The sequence below is a fragment of the Temnothorax nylanderi genome, unplaced genomic scaffold (genome assembly GCF_030848795.1).
Source record: "Temnothorax nylanderi isolate EJ_2023f unplaced genomic scaffold, tnyl_v1.0 TNYL_tig0100_pilon, whole genome shotgun sequence".
Classification (NCBI taxonomy): Eukaryota; Metazoa; Arthropoda; class Insecta; order Hymenoptera; family Formicidae; genus Temnothorax; species Temnothorax nylanderi.
Genome location: NW_027249162.1, coordinates 264,724 through 279,497, shown reverse-complemented (window position 1 = coordinate 279,497; position 14,774 = coordinate 264,724). Strand labels below are relative to the sequence as shown.

Here is a 14,774-nt window from a genome sequence, read left to right as displayed (position 1 = left end):
CTCCCAATCCTTATTTAACTCTTCCTCTTTTTCCTCTACTTCCCCTATTTTTTCTATGAACATCTTTGCTCCTTCCTCGTTCCACACTCCCCTGTTCCTTTTCTTCCACCCTCTTCCTGTTTTCCTAGTCGTTCCCCCTTCTTAAAACCATTTCCAAGGGGTGGTGGTCTGAGTCCACTCTATCCCCCACCGTCATGCTCTCAATCTTCTCTCTTACCTCACCATCCCCTATTACATAGTCAATCACCGTATCTCCTCTTCCTCCCGTGAAAGTAAATTCCCCCTCCTCGTCTCCTCTTACATTCCCATTAAATATTTCCCATCCTCTCTCCTCTAAGCAATTTACCAGCCTCCTCTCCTCTCTATCCATCTTCCTATCCTTCGATTTTCTTCCCCCTTCCTCTGCTCTCCCCCGTCCTCTTCCTCTGCACTCCCCCCTTCCTGTCCAGTCCTCGCGTTGAAATCTCCTCCAATTATCGTAAATCTTCCTTCTTCTTTTCCTTCCATTATGTGTCCTAACTCCTGTACGGTCTCCTCCATTTCCTCCTTTTTTGCATATACTCCTATAATACTCCAGTTCTCCTCCCCTATCCTTACCTTCCCCTCTATCCTCCCCTCCCTATCAATCTTTATCTCCGTTCCTTTCTCTTTTATCCCTTTTCTCATTCCCATTACCATCCCCCCCATCGCTCTCCCTTTTTTATTCTTCTTTGCCATTTGCACTCCCCATTCGTACCCTTTTGGTAATCTTCCCCTTATTCTTTCCCATCCCTTTTCTCCTATCCATGTCTCTATTAAGACTACCACATCTTCTTTCTTCAGCCCCTCCCAAAAGTCCTTATCTATATTTTCCAAGCCTGCTACATTCCAGAACACCATCCTCCAATACTTCCTACTCCCCCCGTCCTCGCCTCTTCCAACTTCCGTTTTGCTGATCTCCATCTCCTCCCCTCTATCCTCCTCACTTCCTATTCCCCCGTCTCCGCTCTTACTTCTCTCCCTCTAACCTCCTCTCTCCCCTCTTCATTCTCTCCCCCGCTCTCCTTCCTTCTATTTCCCTTTTCATCCTTTAACACTCCCTCTTCCACATCCCACCTCTACCATACGTTTTCCATTCTTATTCTTCCTGCTCTGATCCACGCCCTCCTTCCCTCTCTCTCCTCTCTTCTCGCTATCTCTCTGAGTTTCCAATTCACCCTCCTTTCCTCCCATGTCAAATCCTCCGTGATTCTCTCCTTTCTGCCCATCAGACTCCTCTTTTTCTCCAACACCTCCCACTTTTGCTCTTCATTCTCCAGCTTCAGCAGCACCATTTCCCTTCCTTTTTCTGCATCCCCCCTATTCTCTTCACCTCTATCGCCTTCACTTTGGCTCCTATTCCCTCCAATAGCTTTTCTGCTTCTTCCCTCCTCCCACCTTCTTTTACCTCCAACCCCCTTATCACTATATTTCTTCTTCTTTCCTCCTTCTCCTTCCTTTCCAACCTTCTCTCCACCGCTCTCATTCTTTCCTCAACCTCCTCTCTCCCGTATCGTACCTCCCCCTTTCTCCTCCTTTCTCCCTTCTACTTTCTCCTCTAACTTTTTTACTCTTTCTTCCATTTTTACCTTCTCCCTCTTTAGCTCTTCTCTCTCCTCTTTCCATCTCTTCTCCTGCTCCCCGAATTCCTTTCTCAACTCCTCTATCTCCTCTCTTGTCCTCCTTCCTTGTTCCTTCATATCCTCCCCTAGCTCTATCATCATGTTCCTAAATTCCTCCTTCATTTCTCTAATGGCCTCCCTCAGTCCCTCTGCACCTGCCTCGTACTCCGTTTTAGGGGATCTTACCGTCTTCTTGCTTCTCTTAAACGCATCATCTCTCTCTTCCCCCATGCTTTTATCTAGTTCGTCTCTCTTCCTTTTCCACAACTCATCCAAAGTTCCCGCGCTCCCCGTGCTCCCCGTACTCCCCCTTCTACCTCTGTCCTTTTCCTTCATCTTATCTATCACTTTCCTTACCTCCGTCTCGCTTTCCTTCTACTCGTTCATCTCCTCCTACTCCACGTATCACTTCTCCCTCTATCTATACTATCCTCTATGCCCTGCCTTGCGCTGCCGCACGCGTCCCGAATCCCCCGTCGAGTCGCCCCTCTATTCCAGCTATCGTCCGCGCCCAGCCGCGTGCCGTCGCCCACGTCCCTGCTCACCTACCGTGTCGCCCCTCTAGCCTAGCTATCGTTCCTGCCTTAACCTCCTCTGCGCCTTGACACTTTTCTTCCCTTTAATCCCCTTTACCTGCTCCTCCTCTATCTCCCCTCTCGCCTCCTCACTCTCTCACCTCCACACCTCCTCGCTCGATCACTCTCTCCTTCCTCAGCCTCCCCTGCCACTCCTTTCTATACGCTTTATCTCTCACTCACTCGCACGCCTGACAGCCTTAATCACTCCGGAAACGGAACTCCCCTACATATATATATTATTTAGTGTATAAAATTTGTATAAAAATGTTGCAGGTAACATGTTTACTCAACCCCAGCAACCCGATATGTTTGGACAGCTGCAACTGCTGCGGAAAAATCAACAAAAACAATACACAAAGCTGCTGGAATTTTACCAGCATCATCAACGATTAAACCGGCAACTAGAACGGCTGTACCGAGCTGCAACCGCAGTAGACTCTCATCTGAATAACTGATCCCAGATGTGTCAATATATCCGTGGCAAAATAAGGAACCACCGAGATGGGTTGAGTTTCTCAGGTACGATCTGTATTTCGGAGAAAATTATATATATTGGTATGTAATATTTGAAACGATAAATAAGATATTTGTAGTAGGGCCTCTACCCCTGAAACTACAAAAGGAAACTCCTATATTTTGACAATTCAAGACCACCTTACAAAATTTTCCCTTGCCATCCCTTTGAGATCCATAACCGCTATTTAAGTTGCTGATGCACTGTTAAAATATTTTATTTGTACATTTGGAGCACCTAAAGTAATATTAAGCGATCAAGGAACAAATTTTATGAGTATGTAGTTATTGGCCACGGATAGAATGTTAGTGTAATGTTCGTATCAAGTGCACTTTATTAAATCGAAATTGTTACAACGCCGGAACACTGCTCTGCCTCGCGGGTGGACTCTTCGGTCGCTCGGTGTTCGGGCTCAGAATATTTTCGGATGTGCTGCCTATTCTGCGGACTGAGGACTCTGGCCCTCTCGGCGATCAGCGTCCTTATATATTTTCCCCATGTTTCGGTTCGTTCTATTCCGAATTCGTCAACGATCAACAGTGACTACAAGCTCGTCGAAAACAAACACGACCGAATCAACGGTCCGCGCGTCGCCTGTTACCGACGTCTACATGAAAACCGCTTACAAATAATTTAATGAAAAGATTCGCTAAGCAATTTAAAATTAAACAATACAGAACTACAGCCCCACGGCGACCTAAGAGACGAGATAAAAAAAGGATCAAACGTCATGGCTTGTCATGCCTTATTTTCAATGGATTCAAAATATTTCTCACTACCTGAGAAATATAATCCTGAAAGGTGGATAAAAAATCATCCTGACCAAAAAAGAGAAAAGAGGCGTCCCTATACCGCATATATGCCATACGGAGAAGGTACAAGCCAACGGAGCTTTGGAACGATCGCATCTAGTATTAGTTGAATATTTAAAACAATATGTAAATAAATTTACAGAATGGGACGATAAGGAATAAAGGGTATTAAATTGCGTGCTTCTCAAATTGATCAATTGTCTACAGATTTGAAGCTGTTAATACCGTACATACCCAGAGAATTTTCTCGAAAACCAAGAGGTTTAGATGAATTGGATCGCTGGAAAGCGACGGAGTTTAGGCTATTTCTCTTATATACGGGTTTAGCTACTTTGTGGTCATATTTGCCAAATGATTACTAGAGACATTTTTATGTTCTACACTGTGCAATTTCCATTCTTTGCACTCCTAGCGATTGTAAATACAATAATAAATATGCACATGAATTACTAGTACATTTTGTATAAACATTTAAAATATTGTATTCTGAAAAGTACGTAACGTACAACGTGCATAACTTAATTCATTTGCCTGAAGATGTTAAGAATTATGGATGTCTGGATATGTTTAGTGCTTTTCCATTTGAAAATTATTTTCAAGAAATAAAGAAAATGCTCAGAAAAAGTGCACAACCATTACAACAATTGCAATCTTTCATACTTTCTCTTCCACTATCTTTTCCACCGCCTCCTTCTCTATTATTATCTTCCCTCTGCATTCCATCTTTTTTTGGTTATCTGTTCTGATACGAGTAATACTTTGCATCCCTAGGTATCGTGCAGAACTGCTTGCCGTAGCAACAAAGCACCTGTGGGTTGAATGTGTATTTTCTGCCGCAACAATAACCAAGGTTCTGCATCACGGGATCTATCTCCTGCTTGAACACTTCCGAAAGCTCGGTGTAGTGTTTGTAGACTTGTGAAGTCTTGCGGTTACAGAGCCAGGCATTGTTAAACATCATCCACACGTCGTCGACGTACTCCCACGGATCCCTGTACTTCTCCGTGTCAAGTTTCCCCTTGATCGTCGACAGGTCCATCGGTATACCCACCGGTTGCCGAAAGGTTATGCGTTCGGAAGTTTGTCTAGCCAGTTTCTCCCACGTTAGCTTGATGTCGGAAGCGGTCATGCTCTCTTCTTTAATCGGTCGGTCAATTGTAGTTAAAAAAAGATAGTAAAGATAATTCGGATTATAGTTCGGATGTGTTTCGTGTAAATAGACCGGCACAATTGCCGGTAATGTAAGGATATATCATAAGAAAATATATATCATAATATATATATATATATATCGCATTATATATCATAATGCGACGTTGCATTATGATTTAACATAGAAAGACTCTGACATTTTATATCGTGTCTCTTATTGATATACGTATTGTAAGGCTGATTTCGTCAGGATAGCACGTAGGAGGAAACCGCGGTGTGTACGGGTACGAACAAGTACAGATTTTAACCACCAAAATGTATTTCCAATGGTACAATGCCGGACTTGCAAGCACATGCCGGGCTTGCAAGGATTGACTTCCCGCTTTCTTCCTCGGCAGAATACCCTCACTACTCTTACTCGCCGGGGAGACAACCAATCCCCGGCCGCCGCATTAGCGCTCTTACATTTAGCGCTGCCGTCGGCAGTGCGGCCAATCACCGGCAACCGACGCGCACGCTACTTCCAGTATAATCCCGCGGTTATTAAGGTGTAACCTTACAGTATTATCTTAAGGACGTTCTCCGGTCCTTATACTAGAGAAAATCGATTTTCTTTAGATTTTCTTGAAACTGTGAATATACGTTAATTTAGGTGTGCTTTATGCGTGGTATAAATTTCAGTACCTCTTCCGGTATAAAAAATCAAGATACTGAGCCTTAAAGTTTCAATTTTTACCAAAAAAATTTTTTAATTTAATTTTTTTTAATTTTGGCATTTTTTCCTTATAGAACTCGACGAGAGGAGCAACTTTGGTCCTTTTGACCAACCTCGTATCTCTTACCGTTTGGCCTGGAAAACCTTTTCATTAGTAAAAGTTGAAACTTTGAGGCTCAGTATCTTTATTTTTTATACCGGAAGAGGTACTGAAATTTATACCACGCATAAAGCACACCTAAATTAACGTATATTCACAGTTTCAAGAAAATCTAAAGAAAATCGATTTTCTCTAGTATAAGGACCGGAGAACGTCCTTAAATGCAAAAAGCACAGAAGATGAAATTATTACTAAATAATTATATGCATGTATGACACAATAGATCTGTTCGTTTTAGCTGAACTTCTTTCCAACGTCAAAAGAAAAAGAGGAAAGATGAACTGTGCATATAAATTGTAATCAATTGTTGCAATAATTTCTATATTGGAAAGTTGACTTTCATTAAACATTGGAAAACAACAGAAGCAGTTATTTATTTAAGTAATTATTTAGTGTTTATTCTCAGAATCTCCAGAAGCTGTTTGTGCATATTAGACGATGTGAAACTATCCAGACAACTCATGACGCTACATGCAAATATTTGATTTCGTCTTAACGCGATAGATACAATTATATGTACGCCTTGCTGCAAGAATCGAAGACAATTTACCCTCCTCCATTTTTTACTGAAATTCAACTTCACCGACGAAAGAGAATCTGATAAAAGCGAGCGAATTATCTGAGACGCGCGATAAATTTACTTGCGTGAGGCTTGAGTTATTAATGATCTCATGTGTCCTCGTGTGGCTTCTTTTCCCGATTATTACTAACGTATCTCGTATTACTTTTAACAGCCTTTGTTATATTTTGTTGAATCTTCGTTCAGACCGTCTGCGAAATAGAACAAAACGTGAATTCTTTACCTGACAGATAGCTTCCTCTTCATAACGTTCTTTCGTGCTGCTCGAACACCCTTAACTTTCTCTACTTTTCAAATGATCGACCTTTCAACGAGTGTAAATAAATCGGCAAGCCGGATGTGTCCTGTATTCATTGTAAGGCAAAACATTTTGCAGCTAAAAAAATATCCAACAAAGGAAATTCATTTCATGATTGTTGTAATCACGGTGCGGTGTATTTAGAACCTTTTCCTCAATTTCCACAATTTCTTCGTAGTTTATTTAATGGTAGTCATGCAAAATCTAATAATTTTTTCCAATATATTCGTAGTTATAACAGTACATTTTCATTCGCGTCATTTAATGATAATTTAGTTAATTTTGAAAATAGAAGACCTGGTCCATATTGCTTCAAAATACATGGACAGATTTATTACCAAATTAATACAGCATTGTATGCTGCTCAAAATGAAAATCCGACTTATGGTCGGCTTTTTATTGTAGATTCTAATGAAGCAATAAATTATCGTCTTAATGAAAACTCAGATTTAGATTTTGAAATCATACAAAATCTTGAACATATAATGCGAGAATTGAATATATTTGCTCAATCTTATCAAATGATGGGTGAAGAATTAGAAAATCAACGACAATTAGAAATAGAATCTGGAGAATTGTTGCCAGAATTACAATTATCATTTACATTAAGACCGGGTATGGATCGACGCCGATATAATGCTCAAAGAATTAATAAAGTTGCTGCTATTTTTCGTACAACTGCTGATGGAGAAATTCCAAAATCATACGCAACAATACGTAGTAGAAATGACAAAACTTTGCAAAACGTTAGTACCATGGATCCAAATGTTGAACTATGGATATATCCATTATTTTATCCATATGGTACTCAAGGATGGAATTGCAATTTAACAAAATTAAATAGGAATAAACGAATAACTAGAGGCCAATATATTAAACATCGTATGGCTATTCGTGATGAATTTAACGTCTTTTTATTAAAACGTCGTATATTTCAACAGTGGCTTGTAGACAGTTATGTAAAAATGGAGAAGGACAGAATAAATTATTGTAAAGATCATCAAAAAGAGTTACTAAAACATATCAAGGTTTCATGCTTTAAAGCTGCAGAAGCTCGAATTGCAACAACAACAACAAGCTATGTTCGAGAGGGCGATGCGGGAGGCGGCGTCAAAAGCAGCACAAAAGCTCGAGTTGCAACGAAAAGCAACACAGCAACCACCACCACCACCATCTGGTCCATCAACACAGCAACCACCACCACCACCACCATCTGGTCCATCAACACAGCAACCACCACCACCACCACCACCACCATCTGGTCCATCACCATCGACTTCGGCGGCTTCGCCGGTTTTACGGAGCCTGCGTCTCCGTTCATCCATAGATATCGTTTCCCATGCTTCAGACACCGTTGAAACCGTCCGGAGAGATCGGTTGCCCAACATGTCAAAAATCATGTTGGATATTTCAAGAGGCAGCTGTTTAATGATATCCAATTTCTTTTGTATAAATACATCAAAATATGAAACAATTCTCCTAAAGGCTTCCATTGCTCCTGATCTGTGACCTGTAGCCTTCGAGAGCCTAAAAGATAATGATAGATCCGCAGTCGATGCTTTAAACGTGCCTTAGAGATCTTAGATCACCAGTGTTTATTCGACAAACTAGCCGTCCTACTTGCGTGGGCATGCGTGCGTACGTACCGGTTAATTTCGGGCTTAGCGTGTGCTGACCAGCCCGGTTGCTAATCGGTTTGGTTGGGATGACGTCGGGCACTGGAGGAGGGAATGCTCGATAATCGGGAGTGCGCCTTGTCGGTGATGCGACGGGGGCGATTGGCGGCCCGCCTGGCGGGGCATCCGCGACGCAGTCATGGGAGCGCGGTGTCTGTCGGCTGGCTGTGGATGTGCCGGTATGGACGGGCGGCGTTGTTCTCGCGTTTCGAGCGGGTCGCGTGCGGATTACGTGGGAGGGGCGCTTACGCGTGTGGTTGCTGCGAGTCCGGTGTAATGCGAAAGCGGGCTCGTGGCTTAAACCTGGGGTAGGTTGCACAGGGAGAGTTTTTAGTGGGTGCGAGCCCCACATAACCCCGGGTGGCCGGCACCTGAAGGATGCGGTGCACGTAAGACCTCCCGACCACCACCTAGGGAGGCGGTGTACACTAGGCATTTTCTCTTCCTATCGCAAAAAAAAAAGAAGTCGATGCTGCTATTTATACTCCTTTCCCTATCCGTCACGTGGCTACCCCGAAAATGGCGCGTTCTAATTGGCTGCCCTCCCCCATTTTTACAATCCAAAACCGTAAGACGTAAATATATCATATTTTTAATAAATATACGTCTTTATACTCACAATAGACTGTTTCTTAAAAAATAAACTCTTTTTGTTTCAGCCCCAAGATGGCAAAAAAGCAAGAAGCCCTCCCGATTCTACAGAGGTGGCAGCAATCGCGGACGTTAGAAAGAGACAAAGAGTTAACCGATGTTTGTGATAATATTAATATGAATTTCTTATTACAGATGTACTTGTCTATCGGAAGTTGTTGTACAGAATGTTCTAAGAACTAAGTTTCGTGACAACAGTAAATGACAGTCTCCTCATCAGATCATTTCGTGATGAAATTATTATATAAAGTTAAGCTTTTATATATTAGGTATATACAGGGTGAGTTTGTTAATGCGTTACACACTTATATTGAAGGGGACATAAGATTCTAGCTGATATTTTAATGCTTTCAACTTCGTCGTAGTTTCTTATTAGACTTATTGTAACTCATGATGTTTTAGCATGACCCCTAATTTCTTTTTATATTATTATATATTGGTTAAAGAAAACTCTGTGCAGTTTGAATCGTTCTACGAACTTTGATTAAATGTGTGTTCTCGTATAAACTTTGACTAATAAGCATTATCTCGATATATTTATGGCTTATTAGGAGCTATGATGACATTTATTGTAAAATTTATTATAATTGCAGACAGAAGTATTGCCAGTGGAAGACGCCAACTCCAACGAAGAAATGGACGATTCACAAGGTACCTTCTTAATAATATAATTGATTTACTTTTTATTTGAATATATATTTTTTTGTTTAAACAAAACTTTCATATTATATATATATATATATATATATATATACTAACATTTTTTTTATAGATAATTATTCATATAACAAAAAATATACGGAAGAGCAGCAAACGGCAATATTGGAGAAGTTTGGACATATTTTAAAAAACGCCGAACTGCCTAGCATCCCAGATATACGAGACTTCATAAAAAAAAATCCGTGTTTCAAGAAGAGGAATGCGAAAGCACTCAAATCGTGCATGCAGCGTCATCATATATACCAAGATGCTAAAAAAAAAAGAAACGGCCAGGTAATATATATTAATATCGAGTCATCCCTTCTTTTCTTCAAACATGCATTTATTTCTATAAGCTCTCTCTCTCTCTCTCTCTCTCTCTCTCTCCCTCTCTCTCCCTCCCTCTCTCTCTCCCTCTCTCCCTCTCTCTCCCTCTCTCCCTCTCTCTCCCTCTCCCTCCCTCCCTCTCCCTCCCTCCCCCTCCCCCTCCCCCCCTCCCCCTCCCCCCAATTCTTTGGAGAAGTAATAGCCTTTGTATATGTTATTGAATTTAAAAAACGCGGTTTACCACATGTCCATATGTTAGTTACTTTAAAATACAATTTCAAAATAACAACTCCACAGATCGCTGACAAATATATCTCTGCTGAAATTCCTGATCCTTGTGAAAATCGTGTTTTACACGACACAGTTATGAGACATACGATTCATGGACCTTGTGGTGATTGGTGTTTGGTAGATGGAAAATGTTCGAAACATTATCCTAAACCGTATTATAAAGAGACTAGAATGGATGAAGATGCTTATCCTTATTATCGTCGACGAGATAATGGCAAAAGTTTAGAACGTCCGGGAGAATATGTTGTTGATAATCGTTATGTAGTTCCATATTGTCCTATTTTATCAATTATTTTTAATTGCCATATTAATGTTGAGATAGTTTCAAGTATTAAATCGGTTAAATATCTGTATAAGTATATTTACAAGGGATATGATGTTGCTGCCATAACAGTTGAGCCGATAACAGAAAATGTAATTATTGATCATGATGAGATACGTAATTTTATAGAAACGTTATGTTGGACCTGTAGAAGCCAGTTGGCGTATAATCGAAAAAAAGCTACAAGATAAAAGTCATACTATAATGCGTTTACCAGTTCATCTTCCTAACGAACAGAATATTATAATTAAAAATGGATCCGATGAAGATGCATTAATTTCCGTTTTAGATCAAGTTACTATGTTAATAGATTATTTTGCATTGAATTCTCGCGATGAAGAAGCAAAACAATATTTTTTGCGTAATATATCAACACACACATATAAAATTTTGTTTTTTTAATTATAAATTTTCTTTTTTTATTTATTATATTTTTTTGTTATTATGCTTAAAATCCTAGATGAACAAAATATATGCGTGCTTCCACGCAACATCTCATCAAAATATTTAATAGCAGATTATCCAAACTTGATATTCATATCGCCTAATTTAATTGGCGCGGATAAACTTATAGAAATTCCACGCTATTATACGTTTAAAAAAGAAAAAATTAATGGTAGAAATGTATCGCGTTGGAGTAAACGCAAAAGTCATTATAATTGTATAGGACGAATGTATTCCGTTAGTCCATGTTGCATATATGTTCTTTTATGTATTTAATCTATGACTATGTTACGTTATTGGTATGAGAATGCGCTCTATGTTAATTTTTAGTTCTTGCTCTCTGAGTGTGTGGCGCTTCCCGCCGATCTTTCACTTCCGTTTCGTTATACCGTTGCAACGAGTTCTTGTACTGAGAAATATATTACTATCCAAGAAATATCAGTTTCATCCTGTGTCAAAATCTTAACAGTCCAACACAATCTGAATTATATCATTTTCGACTATTATTACTCACTGTAAAGGGAGCTACAAGTTTCGAGAATTTAAGAACTGTAAATGGAGAAGTTTGTCAATCATTTTCAGCGGCATGTTTAGTAATCTTCGGGGTAACCCAAAATGACCTGGAGACGCCGTCGGGAGATCTGGGAAGAGTTTTCTTTTCTGTATAAGCGTTCGAGTTCCCTGGAAACCTCTAGCAGGGAGACCCCGAAACCAGACCCAAGAATTTTCATCATGGTCCTCGGCGTCCGACTTCAGCTTTCGAAACGACTCGCCGATGATAGGACGAATGCCCGTGCATAAGAAGCTAATAAAAAAAGTGCCGTCGTCGTCATCATCGTCATCGTCGTCGCTCGACGAGAAAGAATCGAGCAACCGGAGGCCCACCGCCCGTCGGAGGAAAATTATCAGAATTTCCTCGTCGTCGTCCTCGGTGTGGGAGCTGGAAAACGACGCGGATTCACCGCAATCCGGGCCGAGTAATCCCAAGAAACGTCGTCGGTAAGCGAACAAAGCAAACCAACGATTCTCCGATTGATTTCCCCGGTGTGTCTCGTTCGACCACTCATTTATAATGTTGTATTTTTATTTTTCAGAATGGATTAATTTACCCCTCGTTTCGCGGATTAAGCTACCCCTCAAAAAAAAAAAAACATAGTAAAGGCACCTGTGATTAGAGATGGCGCTTCATTACTGAGTCAGTTAAGTCAGTTTGGTCAAAAAATATATATCTTTGGTTAATTTTTCACTGACGAAGAAAAGAATTTGTTAATTAAATAAAAACAATTATAAACGCATACAAAATTTGGAAGAGATAAATAAAGAAATGTATCGTATCCATCGTATCTTATATGTGGGCGAATTAGCTTACAAATATAAAATTATTAATTCGACTGAAGATCTTGAATAAGGATAAGAAAATTACTTCGATTGTTGAATTAGACGAAATGGTCGAAGATGGGAGTGACTTTTTAACCGAAGAAGAAATAAAAAAATGGAGAAAGTTTCGGGAAAAATTGAACACTTTTTTACCGTAATCTTAAAAGCGGATAGACATACGAGGCATTGCATTGGTTGTGTCGTATTGGACTCATATCGGTCATATAGACCCAAAGTGGCAGATGATATTTTTGAAACTATAAGTTATTCCGAAGTAACTTGCCACATATTTAAATATCCCAAAGTCCCACAACAACAAGGTACCAGTAACGATTGCGGTTTATACGCAGTCGAATATATTCGGAACCTCACCGAGAACAATTCAGACAAGTTGTTCATGGGCCAAACAAGTAAAAAATGGAGAAATGCTTGCAGACGATGCCGTACACCTGCTCATAAAAAAATGTCTGCCACATGCCCTGCAGAAAATTGTTAGGGTATGTGTGCCAGGAACATTAAGCACAATAATGGCAGCACCGAAATTTAAAAATCCATCGACGGCGATTCGAACATATCTACGAGATGTAAATTTCTGCATCCTATGTGATGTGATAGGCTGTATAAATAATCGTATAAATAAAAACAATTATAAACGCATACAAAATTTGGAAGAGATAAATAAAGAAATGTATCGTAATCATCGTATCTTATATGTGGGCGAATTAGCTTACAAATATAAAATTATTAATTCGACTGAAGATCTTGAATAAGGATAAGAAAATTACTTCGATTGTTGAATTAGACGAGATGGTCGAAGATGGGAGTGACTTTTTAACCGAAGAAGAAATAAAAAAATGGAGAAAGTTTCGGGAAAAATTGAACACTTTTTTACCGTAATCTTAAAAGCGTAATTGACCACTTTTTTACCGTGATCTTAAAAGCGGATAGACATACGAGGCAATGCATTGGTTGTGTCGTACTGGACTCATATCGGTCATATAGACCCAAAGTGGCAGATGATATTTTTGAAACTATACGTTATTCCGAAGTAACTTGCCACATATTTAAATATCCCAAAGTGCCACAACAACAAGGTACCAGTAACGACTGCGGTTTATACGCAGTCGAATATATTCGGAACCTCACCGAGAACAATTTAGACAAGTTGTTCATGGGAGAAGACGTATGTAATTTTACCGATGAGCAAGTCCAGGAGCGGAGACTGGTGTATTATAATATGCTGTCGCAATACGACGCAGCACAAGAAGAATTAAATCCGCACGCTTCAATACAGATAACTTATCAAGATAAAGCCGATATCTCAATACCTTTAAAATAGTAAAACAAAGAACCTGCGCCATGGCTTAATTTTCTCGAATGGAGTTTCGGAGAAAGTTATATTGGTATGTAATATTTGAATTAATAAATATTTAAATAAGACATTGTTAAAGAAGATATGTTTTTGTTGACGACCGCGCGACCGGAGGTAACAACTGTGTCCGATCGTGAAACTGTGTTTGCTACCAATTGACTGTGAGATGTGTTCTGACGATACTTCAGGCAACGATTCGAATTCTCTTCAGCCTCCGCGTCGCTAATCAGTTCGTCACGGCGGGCGGTCCGTGCAAGTATTCTAGATCAAGTAAGTTCTAGACAGCGTAATCGAATAGATCACATGTATGTTTTGTAAATAAAGTTCTGCGATAGTTGTAAGTCTGCGTTCGATTAGTTAAGATTCATTGCGTTCACATATCAACCTCCTCGAATCTCGTCAAATCTGGAGTTAGAAAATTTCGAAACTAAAGCTTCGAGGCGGGCGGTATGTTTAGGATTAAGGTAAAGTCGTTACGGTGGGGCGTTGTCGCGACAGCGAACGCCCCTGGCGCGAGTACAAACAACCCTCGGGCCTGACCCGAATTCGCCCGAGATCACCCGGTTGTCGCGCCTACTGTTCCAACATGCAAATGTAAAACGCGCACGCGTTTCCTAATTCGCGTATACCGCGCAACGCGTTACATCGCGGATCGATGTGATTCGTCACCTAACTTCGTGGATCGACGTGATTCGTCCTTCGTGAAACAACGACCCCCGCCGAGGGTCTCCTATCGGGACGAGGGATGATCGATATCGATCCGCGCTCTCTTCTGTTTCTGCCTCGCTAAGGAGAAAGTCCAGCCGGCCGTTCGTGGCAATTATATTATCGGGAGTGCCGAAAGTAATTGCGCGAAGGCCGTATAGTTTCATCGCGAGCCGCACCCGCTCGATTGGTCGCCGCGTGAAACATCTCAGATAGCTTTTCCGTTTACGTGAACGGAGAGTGAGCCGGTTTTCGTCGCGCGCGTACCCGGTCGATTGGTCCGCGCGCGAATTCCGGAAGGTTGGGTGCGCTCAGTGCATCCGTGCAAAGGGTTGCATCGTGCGCACCAGTTTCGTCGCGATCTGCACCCGCTCGATTGGTCATCGTGCGAAACATCTCTTTTCCCGAGTTTTCGTCGCCCGTAATACGACGGGACGACGCACACAGACGGATCACGTGAT

At 40.8% G+C, this 14,774-nt stretch overlaps 1 protein-coding gene and 1 long non-coding RNA gene across 4 annotated transcripts in view; one reads left to right on the top strand and one right to left on the bottom strand.

Moving 5' to 3' along the window:
- LOC139775561 (uncharacterized) overlaps positions 1-14,774 on the bottom strand; it is a 111,621-nt gene that overhangs the window by 77,817 nt on the left and 19,030 nt on the right. The gene's annotated exons all lie outside the window — the stretch shown is intronic.
- Positions 8,585-11,750, top strand: LOC139775555 (uncharacterized). 2 transcript variants are annotated; one of them, XR_011718856.1, is made up of 4 exons: positions 8,585-9,056; positions 9,370-9,427; positions 9,549-9,769; positions 11,529-11,750. It is a non-coding gene; the product is annotated as an uncharacterized lncRNA (long non-coding RNA). The 2 variants fall into 2 exon arrangements; XR_011718855.1 differs by having other exon boundaries at positions 11,442-11,750.